The sequence below is a fragment of the Canis aureus genome, chromosome 10, assembly GCF_053574225.1.
Source record: "Canis aureus isolate CA01 chromosome 10, VMU_Caureus_v.1.0, whole genome shotgun sequence".
NCBI classification, from domain to species: Eukaryota; Metazoa; Chordata; class Mammalia; order Carnivora; family Canidae; genus Canis; species Canis aureus.
This window is the reverse complement of record NC_135620.1, coordinates 12,900,182-12,919,974: the sequence shown is the minus strand read 5'-3', so window position 1 is coordinate 12,919,974 and position 19,793 is coordinate 12,900,182. Positions and strand designations below refer to the sequence as shown.

At 36.7% G+C, this 19,793-nt stretch overlaps 1 protein-coding gene across 4 annotated transcripts in view; it reads left to right on the top strand.

Moving 5' to 3' along the window:
- The window catches only part of LOC144321982 (uncharacterized), a 566,375-nt gene that overhangs the window by 432,520 nt on the left and 114,062 nt on the right, over window positions 1-19,793 (top strand). The window contains exon 9 of one of the 4 annotated variants that reach the window (XM_077911379.1): window positions 12,926-13,274. The exons of the other annotated variants lie outside the window; for them this stretch is intronic. The gene's annotated coding sequence lies outside the window, so the exon portion shown is untranslated. Of the gene's footprint in view, window positions 1-12,925; window positions 13,275-19,793 lie in introns of those variants that run through there. 4 annotated transcript variants of the gene reach the window in all.

Below are 19,793 nucleotides of genomic sequence, written 5' to 3'. Positions count from 1 at the left end.
AGCATTTTCTCATGTGCATGTTGGCCATGTCTATGTCTTCCTCTGTGAGATTTCTGTTCATGTTTTTTGCCCATTTCATGATTGGATTGTTTGTTTCTTTGGTGTTGAGTTTAATAAGTTCTTTATAGATCTTGGAAACTAGCCCTTTATCTGATATGTCATTTGCAAATATCTTCTCCCATTCTGTAGGTTGTCTTTGAGTTTTGTTGACTGTATCCTTTGCTGTGCAAAAGCTTCTTATCTTGATGAAGTCCCAATAGTTCATTTTTGCTTTTGTTTCTTTTGCCTTCGTGGATGTATCTTGCAAGAAGTTACTACGGCCAAGTTCAAAAAGGGTGTTGCCTGTGTTCTTCTCTAGGATTTTGATGGAATCTTGTCTCACATTTAGATCTTTCATCCATTTTGAGTTTATCTTTGTATATGGTGAAAGAGAGTGGTCTAGTTTCATTCTTCTGCATGTGGGTGTCCAATTTTCCCAGCACCATTTATTGAAGAGACTGTCTTTCTTCCAATGGATAGTCTTTCCTCCTTTATCGAATATTAGTTGAGCTTTTTGAAAATCTTAAGTAGGAATATCTAAGGCATCCATTTCTACTAATTTAGGACATTTATATGATAGAACCCTTTTAATAATTAAAAATGTTATAGAAGTGTACTTGTTGATAGAGAAAAACATATATTGACAAAAGAGAAAGCTTATTACTGTATAGATGATTCTTTGTGTTGTTAGATGTGTACATAGAGAAAAGAGACTAGAAAGACACACAAAGCAGTATTTACAGTGGCTATTTCTGTGGGAAATGGGCTATTTATGGTTGATATGGGGAACATGGAGAGTATGGTGCCCCTCCCTTCCTAAGCTCTCTTGTTTGAGCAGTTATTATTCTCTGGCAGAATAAAAAAGTAATTGTCTTGTTCATCCACCGAACAACAGAAACTTCACTGTAATATCAAAAAGGGTCTTAAGAAAAATAAGATGTAATAGAAGTTTTTTCAAGGTATCAATCTTGACTTTTTTTCTTATTACAATAATTTCTTGGGGCACCTGAGGGGCCCAGTTGGTTGGGCTTCTCCCTCTTGACTTTGACTTGGGTCAGGGTCTGTGGATCATGAGATTGAGCCTGGAGTCCAGCTCTTCAACAAGTATGGAGCCTACTTGGGATTCTCTCTTTCCCTCTCCTCGTGCTCATGCATTTGCATGCTCTGTCTCAAAAAAGAAAAGAATAAAATTTCTTTTACTAGAAGACATCTTGCTAGGGCACAAAGACCAGTTTTTAGCTCAACCTAGTTTATTAGAAACATATATGGTAGGAATAATTCCATTTCTTTGTCATATAGGTATTGCACTAGCTTTTAGATAATTCAGATAAGGAATATTTTTAAGTTGAGACTCAGCTAGAGATGACAAAATATTTTTGGTATTCATGCTGTCTAGTAGGAAACTATCTTACCCAGAGAATCAATTCTATCTTCAGTAGCTCAGAAGAGGGCTTTTTAGTTGTCCTCATTGATATTGAAAACAAAATGTGGCTTAGATAGGATATAATGTATTCTCTGATCCTAGATGTAAACCATCATTTTAATTTGCAATATATTTAATAAATTATTGTACTGTGTTATATCACATAATTGACAAACTTAAGGCCTTCCTTTAGAACTATTAAATTTATGTTGAATGGCATGAGAAAGATGACCAAGGATTTTTTTTAACCTAAAGCAAGCTATGATATCAATACCATTCCCAGCACAGTATCATTACAAACACAATATCCAAATTGCACTTCCCCCTCTTTTTATCTCCCTCCTGTTCTCATGCTCTACAGGGGTGGGGGATGGTTAACTGTTCCATATGCAGAAGAGGGTCTCCAAAGTAACCAAAAGTGAAGTGGTTGCCTCAGGTCTAAGTTGTAAACCTTTGAAATCAGACAATGATGCCTTCTCAACCCCCTCCTGTTTTAAAGGTGCTTTGTTAGAATAGTATCTCAGAATATTAGCCATTCATCTTAAAAGATTGGAGTAGAAAATAAGACATGAAAATAATATATTTCACTTTATTATAGTTCATTTTATTTATCCTCTGAATAATATGAACATACATTAACTGAACTTTTTTTTTTAAAGATTTTATTTATGTATTCATGAGAGAGAGAGAGAGAGAGAGAGGCAGAGACACAGGCAGAGGGAGAAGCAGACTCCATGCAGGGAGCCCCATGCAGGACTCGATTCCGGGACTCCAGGATCACACCCGGGGCGGAAGGTGGCACTAAACTGCTGGGCCACTGGGGCTGCTCACATTAAATGGACTTCTTACAGAAAAGACATGATAAAAGAATAAGGTTTTAGTGCTCATTTAGATTTATTTTCCATGTGGAACATCATCTATAGTTAATATAAACTGAACTACCACTCTAAAAATGAAAACAGATGTTTAGAAGAGTATTTTTTTTTAATTTTATTTATTTATTCATAGAGATGCAGAGAGAGAGAGAGGGGCAGAGACACAGGCAGAGGGAGAAGCAGGCTCCATGCAGGGAACCTGACATGGGACTCGATCCAGGGTCTCCAGGATCACGCCCTGGGCTGCAGGCAGCGATAAACCGCTGCGCCACCAGGGCTGCCCTGTTTAGAAGAGTATTATAGCTACCTGGTACTTCATTTTTTCAGATGTATCTTTCGAATATTAATATTTTGACATGAAAATGGCAGGATATAGCCAGCTAATTTTTCTTAAGAGTAGTCAAGGAAATCAAAGCATTATAACATTAGAGCCTAAGACTTTTACATGGATCTATATGCTGTTATTTTTTCTCATTTGTGGGCTGTTTCCACTGTAGAGTATATGAAAGACATTTTTTATAATGTCCATTCTTCAATTTTTTCTTTCAACTTTCACATGCAGCCTACTTTTCTACTTATAGGTCCATTGGTTGGTTAGTAATAAATGAAGCAGATAGGACTGTGGGTATTATTTCCCTACCAGACATTCTGCAAGTCCTGATACTCATGCTTGCAGGTTTAAATGCCCATTTCTGGCTTTCAGCATAGTGTGCAGGGCAAGGGACATCAAGCAGTGCCTTCTCCACCACCCATCCACAAATTACAGCTTCATGTGCATTACTTTATAAAGCATTTTCATTTCCTTTGTGGTTTTAAGTTTTACTGCTCTACTTTGGTATGAGAGCTAAGTTTATATAAAATATTTTAAGGAGCAGTCTATCAACACCCAGCAGTACCTGAATACCTGAATTCAGTACCTGAAAATGGAGGATTCATTGCCATGTTCATCATTACCTTTCCCATTCACAAGCTAAAATCTTTGCAGTTTTGCTTCATTTTCTGGACTACTAATAGGAAAACAAGGAGAAATTATTTGAGTTCTATTGAAACATTCATCTACCCTTTTTTTTAAAGCTATTACTGTTTTGAGTACATAAAAGGTCTAGATACAAACTTTTCCATTGATACTATGAAAATTACATTAGTTACCAAAAAGCATTTGGTAATGGCTAACATCATTTCCTGCCAGATTCACTTTGTGCAAGCTCTCGGAATGCATTCAGGGGGCTTGCAGAGAATGGAGGAGGGGTCCTTGAACAAGAAGAGTTGATTATCCTGTGTCTCACATTTAATAGTGAGAGGTGAGCTGGAGGGGTCCTAAAACTGCCAGTCTTCTCTTCTTCCTTCCTGCTCCTCCCCTTTTCCAACCCTGTTAAGTATGAACAATCCAGCCTTGGGCTACACAGACTTAAACCGAGATGTGCCCAAGAGTTCCCAAAGCAGTAGACGATGACATACACTTTGAACTCTTAGAAGTTAAATATTAAAATGCACGTATGATAAGTACCAATTTTTCTTTAGTTCAGAAATCAATCAAACTAAAACTAGCTTTCACAGTTGGTTTACAACTTAAAGACATGCCCTCTAAAGGAACCCCCACTTTCAACAGGAAACATATCTCATTCACTCAGTGAGAAAACCCAGGGCATGATTCTGGAGAGCAGAATCATGTAGGACCTAAACACTGTCGCACATGTACTTTGTGGGTCCCATCCCACATCTATTGAATCAAAATCTCTAGAGATGGGGTCATTTTCAAATTTCATGTGTTGGCAAATGTAAAACTCAGGATAATTTTTATAATCAGCAAATACTGCTAAAATGATTACATGAATGTGAAATTGTTCACAGCATTATCTGTAATAACCTGAAACTGGGAATACCCCAAATATCTGAAAGTGAACAATGAACAGATTTCATTGCATTCATTCCCTGGAATGCTACAGCACTGTAATAACAAACATATCTATCAGTGGTGCAGGAACATCACAGACCTAACAATGAGCAAAGGAGCAGGACCACTCCAGTGCAGATACATACATACATACATATATATATACATATATATATTTCTTTTTTTTTTTTATTTATGATAGTCACAGAGAGAGAGAGAGAGAGAGGCAGAGACACAGGCAGAGGGAGAAGCAGGCTCCATGCACCGGGAGCCCGACGTGGGATTCGATCCCGGGTCTCCAGGATCGCGCCCTGGGCCAAAGGCAGGCGCCAAACCGCTGCGCCACCCAGGGATCCCTATATACATATATATATTTCTATACAGCTTCTTCATGTGCATTAGGAAAACAGCTCAACTCTGGGCAGATTCATCCCCACAGGCACATAACTTGGCCCCTTAAAAAAAAAAAAAAAGACACTCCTTGTCAGGCGACTGGCCCAGGGCCAAGCCACACAGTTGGCCCAGTGGAATCAGGTTCAACTGGGGTTCTTTTCTGCCCCTGCGGCCAAGTCAAGTTCTTCATCCTCTCTATGTCTTGGTATCACAAACCAGAAGAATAACAATGTTGGGCTGGATGAGTTGAAATTTTCGCCCAGATTTGATATTTCACAAATTCTGAGTCCTTAAATGCTCCCCTGTGGGAGGAAAAACCTGTTCCACAGCCAGAATTTGAAATGTAATTTACCACTGAAATAACAGTGTACAGACAGGGACAGTTGAATTAGAATGCTCTACAATATAGTTTGTATAGTGCTGTGTAATTAGAATTCATTGTGTTCCTAATGCCTGCATTACAACTAAACATTTGGAGCCAAACTCCCTTGGAACATAGGACCTGCTTCTATCAGATCAGCCACCATCCAGAGTCTCATTGCCTGGGAGATGGAAGGGCACAAACATTAAGATAGGGGCCTGGCCTAGGTCAGCGCACCCACCCCGTTATTCTCCGGGAACTGTGTATCTCTGCATAGATATCCTAAGTTAAAACCTAAAAGCATGAGTGGAAGCTGTTTGTGCATGATAAGGTACCATACCAGAGAGAAGCTCTGTTGGGTGTATGTTTACAGAAAATTACTAAGAAGCACTTTTGGAAAGCATCCATTATTATGTGAATAAAAGGTACCTGTGGTTATTCTTTTTACCAGATGACAGGCACAATTCCCCATTAAGGATGTTCAGTCAATATAGTAACGTTTTGTCTTTTTCAAGCTTTCACCAGTAGCTCATTGTCAAACTTCACTTGGACTGTCCAAATGAACCTACGTATCTACATTGACAGCCAACGAGTAAGCAACATCATGGCAGTACCTATCATTTTTTTAGCCCCTTATTTTTGTGGATTATTAATCTCTTTCAGAAATCTAGCTTCTACTAGTGTCTGATGAGAAAACAAGAGAGTTGTTATGATGGGACAAATGGTAGACCTGTTTCCCACATACACATGTCAGAATAGCCTAATCAGAGAAGTATAGGTGTTATGTGCAATTATCCTTAAACATGTTATAATGCGCTCTCTCTCTCTCTCTAATATTGATCTGAATATGCACAGGCCTACCTCAGAAATGTGGGTCCAGCTCCAGACAGTAATGAAAGAGTAAATATGGCAATAAACTGAATCAAATGAATTTTTAGGTTTCCCTAGTATTGATAGTATAGGTTAGTCTATTAGGTAGCAGTATGTCTAAAAGACAATGTATATATCTTCATGAAAAATACTTAATTGTTTAAAAATGCTATCATCTGAGTTTTTACTGGGTTCTCATCTTTTTGCTTTATGGAGGGTCTTGCTTCAGTGTTGATGGCTGCTGACTCTCCAGGGTGGTGGTTGCTGACAGCTGGAGTGGCTGTGGCAATTTTTAAAAATGAGACAACAATGAATTTTGCCACACTGATAGTCTTTTTTTTTTTTTTACAAACAATTTCTCTGTAGCACATGATGTTATTTGATAACATTTACCACAGTATAGTGTGTTTCAAAATTGGAATCAATTTTCTGAAATCCCACTTTAGCTTTATCAACTATTTTTGTGTCATATTTGAGATCCTCTGCTGTCATTTCAACAGTCTTCTCAGCATCTTCACCAGGAGTAGACTCCCTCTAAAGAAACCATGGTATTTGCTCATCCATAAGAAGCAACTCTTTATCCATTTAACTTTCTCATGAGACTGCAACCATTCCATTACACTGGGAGGCTCCATGTGTAATTCTAGCTCTCTTGCTATTAACACGACACCTGAAGTTACTTCCTCCATAGAAGTCCTGAGCCCCTCAAAGTCATCCGTGAGAGTTGGAATCAACTTTTTCCAAGCTTCTGTTAATACAGATATTTTCACCTCTTCCAATGTTCTGAATGGCACAAATGTTCTGAATGGCATCTACAATTGTGAATTCTTTACAGGAGGTTTTCTTTTCTTTTCTTTTCTTTTTTTTTCTTCTTTCCAGGAGGTTTTCAATTAACTTTGCTCAGATCCATCAGAGGAATAATTCTCTATGGCAGTTATATCCTTACAAAATGTGTTTCTTAAAAATAAAACTTGAAAGTTGAAATTACTCCTTGATCTATGGGCTGCAGCTTAGATACTGGATTAGCAGGAGTGAACACAACATTAAATTGTTGTACGTCTCCATCAGAGCTCTTGGATGACCAGGTGTTTTGTCAATGAGCAGTAATATTTTGAAAGGAATAGCTTTTTCTGAGCAGTGGGTCATAAAATATTCAGTAAACCATATTATAAACAGAAGATCTGTAATCCAAACTTTGTTGTTCCACTTAAGGAGCACAAGTAGACTATACTTAGCATGATTTTTAAAGGTCCTAGGATTTTTTAAAATGGCACATAAGCATTGACTTTAACCTGAAGTTACTACATGTGTAAGACCCTAACAAGAGAGTCCGTCTGTCTTCTTAAATTTTGAGGTCAGGCATTCACTTTTCTTTAGCTAGGAAAGTCCTAGATGGCATCTTCCAATAAAGGCTACTTTGTCTACATTGGAAATCTGTTGTTTAGTGTAGTCACCATCATGAATATCTTTGCTAGATTTTCTGGAAAATTTGCTGCAGCTTCTATACTGGCACTTGCAGCTTCATGTTGCACTTTAATGTTATGGAAATAGTTTCTTTCTTTAAACCTTATAAATGAATCTGCTAGCTTCTAACATTTCTTCTACAACTAGTCAACTCTTTCAGCCTTCACAAAATTGAAAAAAGTTAGGACCTTGCTCTGGATTAGGCTTTGGCTTAATGGAATTTGTGGCTGCTTTGATCTTCTATCCAGACCACTAAAACTTTCTCTGTATCAGTAACAAGGCCATTTAACGTTCATATCATTTATGTATTCCCTAGAGTAGAACTTGTAATGTCTTTCAAGAAATTTTCCCCTGCATTCATAAATTCGCTCTTTGGCTTGGAAGGTCTAGCTTTGGGCTTGTGTCAGCTCTCAACATGTCTTCCTCACTAAGCTTAATCATTTCTAACTTGATTTAAAGGATTGATATGGGACTCTTACTTTCACTTGAACACTTAGAAACCAATGTAGGATTATTAATTGCCCTTATTTCAAAATTTTTCTCTTTCACAGACTAGGAAGGCCAAGGAGAGGAAGAGACACTGGGTGGAGGAGATAGACAGTGCTTGTTCTAGTTAGAACACATACATTTGTTGATTGTGTTCACCATTATATATGGGCATAGCCTATGGCACCTTAAAATATTTAGAATAATAATATAAAAAAATAACTCATCACTGACCACCATAACCAATATAGTGATAATGAAAAAAGGTGAAATATTGTGAGAATTACCAAAAAAAAGTGACACAGAGACATCAAGGGAACAAATGCTGTTGGAAAAAGAAAAAAAAAGGTACCAATAGACTTGCTGGATGCAGAGTTGCTCCACTCCTTCAATTTTAAAGAAATATATTACCTGTGAATCACAAGAAAGTCAAATGCAATATAATGAGGTATGCCTCTATTTGCCTTATGGGAATTCCAGAAGAAGAGAAGGAGAAAGGCCAGAATGCATATTTAAAACAATAATGGCTGAAAATGTCCCAAACCTAGGAAAAGAAATGGGCATCCAGATCTTTGAGGCCCAACAAATTCCAAATAGGTAGAACCTGAACAGAGATCACTAAGGCACATCATAATTCAATTGATAAAATTCAAAACACACACACAAAAAAATGAATTTTTTTTTAAAAGTAGCAAGAGAGAAGTTATGTACGAGGGGGCCTTTACTGGCAGATTTCTCAACAGAAATTTTTTTAAGCCAGAAGAGAATGGGATGATGTATTCAAAATATTGAAAGGAAAAAGAAAGCAACCCCGAATTTTGTTTCCTAGTAAGGCTTTCCTTGAAAAATGAAGCAGAGGAGTAAAGACTTCAAATTAAAAAAGCTAAAGGAATTCATTCACTACCCACCTTACAAGATGGTTGAGTTGCAGGACACTTGTTAACAAAAACATAAAAGGTAGCATAAAAAGCACTGGTAATGGCAAATATATCATTATAGATTCTATAGTATGATAATGATGGTGCACAATAAGCCTAAACTCTAGTTTGAAAATTAAAAAAAAAAAATGGACTAGTAAAAATAACCACAGTAATCTGTAATTAGCCACACAATACAAAAATTGTTAACTGTTACAACAATAACCTAAAATATGAGGGAGAGAAGTAATAAAAGTGTAAAACTTGGGAATTCTATTGAAATTAAGTTGCTACAGCTTAAAATATATGTTATGCTTTTGAGATATGTTAGGTAATCCTCATGCTAACAACAGGGGGAAATCTTGTAGCAATTATACAAAGGAACATGAGAAAGAAGTCAAAGCATACTGAAACCAAAAGACATCAATCAAAGAAAGCAAGATAAGAAACAACAATGGATCTATACAGTAACCAGAAAACAACTAATAGCCATAGTAAGTCCTTACCTATCAATAAATACTTTAATTAAATTCTGCTCCTAATAAGGGTTTTCTATTCAAAATATACTATGAATTTGAACAATTAAAAAACAAAAAATAAACCCCACCTCCAATTAAGAATTGGGAAAAGGACATGAATTGATGTATTTCAAAAAAAGATATATGAATGGCCAAGAAGTACAAGAAAAATGGTCATCAGGGAAATTCACATTAAAACCACCATGAGATATCACTTGAAATTTCTTAGAATGGACATCATCAAAAAATAAGCAATAAAAATGCTGGTACGGATGTGAAGAATGGATACGTGTGTGGACTGTTGGTGGAAATGAAAATGGGTACAACCACTGTGGAAAACAGTAAAGGTGTTGCTCAAAATTAAAAACAGAACTACCACGTGATTCAGCAATTCTGTTTCTGGGAAGCAATGAAACCAAACACTAACTCAAAAAGATACCTGCACCTCCATGTTCACAGCAGCATTGTTTTACAAGAGCTGAAACATGAAAACAACCTAAGTGTCCATTAATGAAGGGAAAAGGAAGAAGCTGTCATGAGTATGTAGGATGGACTATCATTCAACTATAAAAAAGTAAATCTTTCCATTTATAGCAACATGGCAGATCTTGAAAGCATTATGCTCAGTGAAATAACTCAGAGAAAGATGTTCATTACCTGTTTGATCTCACTTATATGTGGAATCTAAAACTAAACTAGAACAAAACAAAACACCAAACTCATAGCAGAAGATATGAGAGATCTGTTGTTACAGGGGTGCAGGGGGCGGGATGTGAAAAGGAGGAATTGGAAGAAGATAAAAGGTTCCAACTTGCCGCTGTAAGATTAAAGAAAGTTTTGGCGATGTAACGTACATGATGACTATAGGTAGCATTGCTTTATGATTGATTGATTGATTGAATTTATTAAGAGCAGAAGAGCAGGGGGAGAGGCAGAGAGGGAGGGGGAAGCAGACTCCCCACCGAGCAGGGAGCTAGAATGAAGGCTTCATCCCAGGACCCTGGGATCATGACCTGAGCTGAAGGCAGATGCTTAACCAACTGAGTCAATCGGGTATCCCTAAGGGAATGTTTTTAAAATGATAGATGAGTTTTCATCATGCAGACACATTCTTTCTCCCCCCCCCCCTTTTTTTTTTTGCAACATATACTCCACAGAATAAGAACAAGAAAATTCAGTGCTTGAGGCTAAACTAACCAAGAGGGAATTCATATATCTTGTCACTGATGGGCAGAATTGATTTGCATCAAGTTTTGTCAATGAGGAAGTTCTTAAGTTATATGTTAGAAAACATACTACCTTTCTGCAAGATCAACTGGACCCTACTGGGAAGAGCCACATGAGAAGCAGGTGAGACTTCCCTTATAAATCCACCTGTGTAAAAAGCACGCATAAAAGGCTGTACTGAGCTGCAGTGTGCTCATTTATTATGGTGGAAAACAGTGAATTTTTGCTAAGGAATTGCTCCTTGCTGAAATAACTGAATACTGAATACACGATGACAAATAAATAGAAAATAAGACCAGATGGAGGCAGAGCACACATCATTCTGTAGTTTGAAGATAAAGGAGCTTAAACTTTTAGAATCATTAATCTGCTTGGTTTTTAAATTCTCCTTTGCCAATATAATTGAACAAAAGAATTAATGCACAACAATAATGAGGATAGTTTTTACACGCTTCCCTTTTGTTTAATTTTTATCGCATTCTTGATGCATTGCCAGAATTTTGTTTTTTATGTTAATATGGAGTGCTCTGCATGTTGAAATTCTTTCTCCTTTGATTATGGAAAGAGCTACTTAATTTTGTTAAAGAAGCAGATAATTGCACTATATTTGTTTTAACCTCAGACTTCTCATAAAGAGGTATTCATGATCATGTTTAAGGCCTTTCTTTAAACCTGTCATGTCTCATCACAGCCCGTGCACTAAATAACGGAAGGCTAGAGATTAAGTCTGCCCCTTAAAATTGCCAAGTCCATTTGTACTTAGGGATTTCATCTTTTGCCCTGTCTTTTCTCTAAAGTGCTCATCTACCAGGCCTTCCCCGGTCTGGCTCTTTCTAAACATTTACTTCATTGTGTAACATTACATCCCCAGAAAAGCCTTCCTCAGCCATTCAATCACTATACCTTACTTAAGCTTTGCCAGAGCAGTTTGCTTTGTTTATCTAAATTATCAAGAAAGATGGACTTCATTTCCATGGCTATCTGTTATTGCCCATTATCTCCCACAAGAATAGAAGCTTCACAAGAAAAAACATCTAACCTGTTTTATGAATTTCTTTATCCCCACTGCCTAGAACACCACCTGACATTAATGGATGCACAATAAATACCTTCCAGTCAGAGAATGTATGCATGGGAGTGCCTGGGTGGCTCAGTGGTTGAGCATCTGCCTTTGGCTCAGGGCATGATCCTAGGGTCCTAGGGTCCTAGCCCCGCATTAGGCTGAACCCCATCCTTCAGTGATAGCCCCTGAATATTTCTGTCTCCACTAGAGTTTGGAGGAATATGCCCTGAGATCTCTTTTATTTTACATGCTTTCCTTAATTTTTAAATTTATTTATTATTTATTTATTTATTTATTTATTTATTTATTTATTTATTATTTATTTATTTAGAATAAGCAGAGGGAGGGGCAGATGGAGAAGCAAATTCCCCACTGATGAGGGAAACTGATGTGGGGCTCGATCCCAGGTCCCCAAGACCATGACCTGAGCTGAAGGCAGACACTTAACCAGCTGAGCCACCCAGGTGCCTTCTGACTGCCTCTCAAGTCCTCATTGTATCACCCAATAGCTTGGTGTACTTGCACATGTCAGTTAGCCTTTCTTGTTAAATTTTAGGTTTGTTTTTGCCACATTTAACTTCATAAGGTTAGAGTCAAGACTGATTAAGATAAATAGTATAAAATGCTTCCTCCATTGCCTGGCTTATGGATGCTTAATAAATGTTATTGTTGTTTCTGGCATTACTCTTCATATTTAAATACAGACACAGAAAATTCAGTGAAGTTGCAATAGATGGGGGTTATCTGTTTCTGCCTTTCAGTGCCACCACTCTCTTCAACTGATCTATCATGGTAGCATCTTCATGTTAATAAATGTAAACTTGATTATTTTTATTACTGTACAGTATTTTATGAACAGAAAAAAGTTTTTATCATCTCCATTGTTGAATATTGTTTAATTCTTTCTTTTAAATGGTACCAAACTGATAAACCCTAGATATAAGAGACTATCAAATGTTTGAACTAGAGCAAGTTAAAAGGATAGAATGCACTTTACTATTATTATGATTAAGATGTAGAAATGGGGCTTAACTGTTCCCCAAGAAATAAAAGACTGATTCAGGGAGTACTGCTGATTTTTCAAGGATATAATCAGGACACATCTGAAGTCTCACTGAGGAAAGAACTCCAATTCTCAGAGGAGAGAGAATCCTCTATTGGAAATTTGGAGTGTGGGTCACAATGGCTGGGTTTACTGATAAAGTCTTAGACAAAAGAGATAGATGCTGGCCCCAAATATGAGTATAATCTTCTAAACTTATAACAGTTTTAGCCACTCCAGTACTGTGGTGGCAATGCAAGGGGAAAACTGGAAGAGTAGAAACATTTTTAAGACAAGCCACTTGTACTGAATCTGTCACAGAGGAGGAAGATATGTTTCTTCTGATTTTGCAGTCTTGACTTCCTGGGGGAACCAGAGAAGATGATTCATTCCGGGCCCGGAGAACATTCAAGAATCTCAGTAGTTACTATGTTCCTACAGACCTGCAGTGTTTGCTCTATTCGGTCTCTGATTATCTGGTTGTGCCTGATTAACCTCTGTGGGATTCCACCTTCCCCAATTCATCAGCCAATCTCTGGAGTTACCACCAAAACTCTACTTGCAGTATCTCAAGATTATAAATCACAAGTGGCAAAGCCAGAGTAGTTAATTTCAAGAACTGGTACACAACCTAATGGGCCATCAGGATTCTTTGCTAGGTATCATTTTATGAAAAATAAAATATTTTCTTTCATTCTTATAGATCAATGTCATGTACCTTTAAAGGTTCCCTTTCACTCATAAGAGTAAAAGAATATATACAAGCCTTTTACTAATCTTTAGTACATTATTACTACTAATAATGAACACATATTGTGTTTCTCTGTATCAGGCACCACTGGTTTATATCAGGTCAACCCTTATGAAAACTCAAGTAAGTAAAGACTTTTATTAGCCTAGATTTCTCAAATGAGAAACAAACTCAGAGATTAAGGTTATGAAAGTGCTAGAACGAGGATTTTAACTGTCAACTCTTAAAATGTATTTAAATTTGCCATTGACTAAAATAAAATAAGAAATGACATTCAAAGTTCTTCTTTTAATCTTTATTGTATAAAAGGATGAGGTCTGGGACACCTGGGTGGCTCAGCAGCTGAGCATCTGCCTTTGGCTCAGGTCCTGATCTCGGATTTCCGGGATCGAGTCCCACACCTGACTCCTTGCATGGAGGCTGCTTCTCCTCCCTCTGCCTGTGTCTCTGCCTCTCTTTCTGTGTTTCTCATGAATAAATAAATAAAATTTTTGGAAAAAAAAAAAAAAGGATGAGGTCTTTAAGACTTTTTTCCCCTGCCTAAAAGGGCCATGAAAGGACCATGTAAGGACTGCTTAACTGGAAGAATAGGCTTCCAATCCAAGCATCCAACAGGCCATGGATACAGAGTGAGAAGATGCAGAGACAGAGGATGTGCTGATATTTCTACACTGACTAGTGGAAGTGGCAAGAGAACTGGGCAATGATTCATACCACAGAGGATGAGGGGAAATTTCATGTGAGAAGGATTAAGCAAAAAATGTAACAAGATTAACACTTCAGGAAGCAGGAGCTCAGAGTGTTTATGTTTGAAGATGACATTCAGGTCCCTAATTTGTACTCATCACAATGGGGACGCCTAGGAAAGATATTCCCCTGTGGCCTAAAGGTAACATGGGCCACAATTTTATACAGTGTCCGTAATAATCAGTCAACAATTATAGTAGAGTCAAAATGGCTGTATTTCCCAAGGATGTTTTTATCTTGCAGACTAGGCAAGTTAGGCCATATAATATCACAGAGAGCTTTCCAATCCTGAGAAAATTAGGTGTTTAAAAATTATAAGCATCTGAAAACAGTAGTTGCTGGGAAACCTGGTCCTAAGCATTACTTATCAAAGTTGCCATGGTGATTATTTTAATTATAATGTTATTTCTGAAGTACTTTGGGACAGTAAGTACCCAATTATTTTTGAATATAATGTCCCAGTGTCGCTAGGTAAAGACACAGCAATATTGAAATATTTAATGCTACATATGATTCAGAAGTTTAATTAGTAATGGTTATAGCCCAATAACATGTCTTAGGACTTGGCAATGTTCTGAAAAGAGTGTCTTTGTTACATTTATCTAATATTATAACTTCACTACATACGGTAGTAAATAGTTTTAAAATAAAAAAAATCACAGTATAACTTTGTAAATAATTATTGAAGAGTTAAGCACACTAAATTTCTCTCATAATTACTGGTGATAGCAAAATATTAAGAAAAGTCAACATCAGACTTTGCTATTAACAAAAATTTAAGCAGGTTAACCGTTCAATCCTACAAATCTTAAAATTCAGACCAAGTAACATCTGCCACATTATTTTTCAAACTAAAATATATATACAAAATGATCCATCAATGAAAATTGCAATCTTTCATGTTTGATGTTCAAATTAATATTTTATTTTTTCCCATGGTTTAATTCAATACGCAAGTAAGGTCTAAGAGTAAGACAATACTTGTCACTATGTGGTATTATTAATAGCTTATATATATGTGTCTCATTCATTATAAAGATGACTCTAAGGACACAGATTTGAATTACTCATGTCCATGTGTACAGAAATTGTTTTCGGTACAGTACAGTACTGGAAATTTATTTTCTCTGCCATAAAATGTTCTTATCTTAATATACTGTATAATACATGTAACATACAAAATATTTTTGTCAACTATTTATGTTATCAGTAAGGCTTCTGGTGGACAGTAGACTATTATTAAGTTTCTGAGGAGTGACAAGTTATGAACTTCTGACTGCCTGGAGGGCGGTGTCCCTAACCCCCACACTGTCCAATGATCGAGTATACTGTGAACTTTTTGAGTACACAAATTTTGTTTGATTAATCTTTTTTTCCGGTACCTATAGTTGTGTGTGATGTAAAATGTGTGCCAAGTTAATAATTTATTTGTAACTTAATCCATTTTATGCAAATCTTATGACTTTTAGAAAGCAAGGTACTTCCATGTCATGTTGATTTCAGAACCTCTGATGCCACGTGGAACAGAACCACCAACTGGCTGAGCCCTGTCTCAATTCCTGACCCTCCAAAGTGTCAAACATAATAGAAGGGTGGTTACTTTAAGGCACTGTGTTTTGGAATAGTCTGTCACTGAGTAATTCATAGCTGGAGTAAATTGCCTTCTCTTCTAGTAACCTTACTGTGATACTAAATACCAAACACTTTTCACATTATTTTAAGATATCAATACAAGTTGCTATAAAAGAGCTGTTTATAAAGAAAGATTAAATGATTTTCCCAAAATATTTCAATATTATGTTTTAATAAAGAAATGTCTTCCGCCTGCCAGCAAAACAAAACACCCCCCCCAAATTTGTATTATATTTTTTATCTGTCTATATTAGCAGATGTCAAAACAAGGGTAATGTTTCCTATATGATATTTTCTGTCATTGTCTTAGTTTTTGACATCCTGCTTCTGGAATTGGTTTGAGCACTCAAAATTAGCTGGGTTTCAACATCATTTCAGTAAGGGAAAAGGGCAGTTTTGTTTCACATTCTCAAAACCCAGCATTGCATTCTAGGGAAACACATCTTTTATGAACAATGAAACACAGTTTAACTAATTAGAAAATTTCTAATTGCTTCTTATTCTGTTGATCTAACTGATGTAAGATGATGTTATTGAGATGAGACCCACCAAACAGAGTCAAGCAGCTTCTACACATTCTTTACATCTGTCCCGTATCCACACTGCCTTGGCTCCAGTATGCCTGACCTCAGACTTACGTAGTATTAGCGTAAGTTCAGCCTCTGATTACCTTCCTGTGGTATATATGTATGGTTCACATTTATCACATTCACGTTGCTGTCAGCTAAGAAAAGATACATTCCTTACACATACGTACAGATCTAAGAATCATGTTATCTTGTGAGCAGAAGGTGTGTACAGATTTCTCACTAGTCAATGTTGCTGGCAGAGCTGTACCAGAAGACAGAAGAGTCTCTTCATTTACTGGAATAAACCAAAGGGGCCTAAGCATGAAAGAAAACAGTATGTGGTGAAATTCCAACCAAAGGACACTAACCAGGCAATTTTAATTAAATAAGAAATTCCCTCTTATGTATGGAGATTAACTTTCTTTATCCAGGGTCTGGGAAGATAATGTATAGCAGGTAAATATGAATCGATAGAGGCTGCAGACCTATGAAAGCCAACTAACTCACCCAGAACAGCAGCACAGGGGTGGGAATGCTACTCTTTTCCATTAAGTGCAATCTTTCCATTAGGCTACATAAACACACATGCTGTATTTGTAGACTTCTAACTGGCAATTCCTGGAAGGTATCCAAGTGTTACATTTTTATTGTCCAATTCAGAAAGTAAGTGCCTTTTTATATTACTCATTTGTAACAATCAACCAAAAATTTTTCACTATTCTCTGGCATGTACTACGAATGTAATAAAAGCTACTTATTAGGATTAATATTATTATAGTGTTTACTCTATGAAGGACCTAGTAGAACATAAAGACATATAATTTATGGACCTGCCAATACAAGGTGTTGCAATCTAGTTGTGAAGACCAAACACAGAGGCAAAAAAATCAATATATTACAGGATGTTTAAAGAGCTGGATTATTGACTATTTATGGAAGGAATTTCTAAAGAATGTAGTATTTCAGAAGGAACTGGAGGAATGAAAAAGAGCTTTAAAAAAAAAAGACTTGAAATGAGTTTATAGGAGAAACACAGATACCAGCAAAGAGATTAGCAAACCTGAATGAATATATCATATTCAGTTTTGTAAGACCAGAAATACAAATACTCTAACTTAACTGTGTATCAGGACTGGGAAGTTAAATATGTAATTTAACAGCAAATGTTGTGCATGTCCCAGAGCCTTTGCTCATATTATTCTACCTGCCTTGATAAATCCTTTTATTCTATAGGCTGAGTAGTGCATCTATGTAAGAATGAAATCCGACTTTATTGTATAACATACACAAACATCAACTCCATGTGGATTGAAGACCTACATGTAAGATGCAAAATTATGAACTAAATAAAAACATAAGGAAAGATCTCCTTGGTACTGACCTGGGCAACATTTGTGTTTTCGGATAAGACATCGAAAGCATAGGTAATGAAAATAAAAATAGGCAAGGGGGATTATATCAAAGCATATTTATGCAAACTGAAATAATCAACAGAGTGAAAAGACAACCTACAGAAGGGGAGAAAGTATTTGGAAACCACCTGAAAAGAGGTAACTTTCCAAAGCTCTTTAAGGAATTCTTACAACTCAAAAGCAGAAACCAAATAACCCTATTTAAAAATGGGCAGATGTATCTTGCAAGAAGTTACTGTGGCCGAGTTCAAAAAGGGTGTTGCCTGTGTTCTCCTCTAGGATTTTGATGGAATCTTGTCTCACATTTAGATCTTTCATCCATTTTGAGTTTATCTTTGTGTATGGTGAAAGAGAGTGGTCTAGTTTCATTCTTCTGCATGTGGATGTCCAATTCTCCCAGCACCATTTATTGAAGAGACTGTCTTTTTTCCAGTGGATAGTCTCTCCTCCTTTGTCAAATATTAGTTGACCATAAAGTTGAGAGTCCACTTCTGGGTTCTCTATTCTGTTCCATTCATCTATGTGTCTGCTTTTGTGCCAGTACCACTCTGTCTTGATGACCACAGCTTTGTAGTACAACTTGAAATCTGGCATTGTGATGCCTCCAGCTATGGTTTTCTTTTTTAAAATTCCCCTGGCTATTCGGGGTCTTTTCGGATTCCACACAAATCTTAAAATAATTTGTTCCAACTCTCTGAAGAAAGTCCATGGTATTTTGATAGGGGTTGCATTAAACATGTAAATTGCCCTGGGTAACATTGACATTTTCACAATATTCTGCCAATCCATGAGCATGGAATATTTTTCCATCTCTTTGTGTCTTCCTCAATTTCTTTCAGAAGTGTTCTATAGTTTTGAGGGTATAGATCCTTTACATCTTTGGTGAGGTTTATTCCTAGGTATCTTATGCTTTTGGGTGCAATTGTAAATGGGATTGACTCCTTAATTTCTCTTTCTTCAGTCTCATTGTTAGTGTATAGAAATGCCATTGATTTCTGGGCTTATGGAAAAACAGATCTACCTTGTGATCTAGTAATCCCACTTCTAGATACACATACAAAGAAAATGAAATCATTATCTAGGAGAAGTCTGCGACTCCGTATTCAATGCAGCATTATTTACAATAGCTGAAGTGTGAAAACAAATGTTCATCAGTTGATGAATTGATTTAAAAAATGATTTCTCTCTTTCTCTTTCTCTCTCTCTCTCTCTCTCACACACACACACACACACACACGATAGGATACCACTCAGCCTTAAAGGATTTCTTCCATGCGCAACAAAATGGATGAGCCTGGAGGACACTGTTTAGTGAAATAAGGCAGACATGGAAAAATAATACATTACCTCCTGTATATGTGAAATTAAAGATTCAAATTTATAGAACCAGAGAGTCTAATGGCAGTTGCCAAGGGCCGAGAAGAGAAAATGGAATGACACCAGTTAGCGGGTCCAAAGTTTTATATACAAGCTCTGGAGATCTTATCTATAGTGATGTGACTATAATTAACAAAAATGTACTACATACTTAAAATTTGCTGAAAGGGTAGATCTCCAGTGTTCTCTAAAAGAAGGAAGAAAAGATGGGCTAAAGGAGGGATAGAGGAAGGAAGGAAGAGAAAGAAGGAAAGAGAAAGAAAATAGTAACAATTTTTTTAAAATGTGGTATATACACACAGTGGAATAGTATTCAACCATAAAGCAGGAAATCCTTGTATATGCAATAATAGGGATGAATCTTGGGAACATTATGCTAAGTGAAGTAATGCAGTCACATAAGGACAAATACTCAATGATTTAACTTATATGAGGTATCTGTAATAGGAATACAGATGCAAAAAAAGAAATGGTGATCACCAGGAGCTGTGGGAGTGGGGGAAAGAAGTGAAGAGTAGCTCTTGAATGGGTATCAAGTTTCAGTTCACAAGATGAGTAAATTATATCTATCCTCTGTCCATTGGGCTTATAGTTAAAGATACTGCAACACGAGGCATTGCTTCAGAAAGCTCATGGCTGTTGTTAAAACTGAAATTTATCACAGCTCACTCTTGATGGGGGTCCTTGGCTGAGGTTATATAAGAAATGCTCATGTTTATGGAGACAACAATGA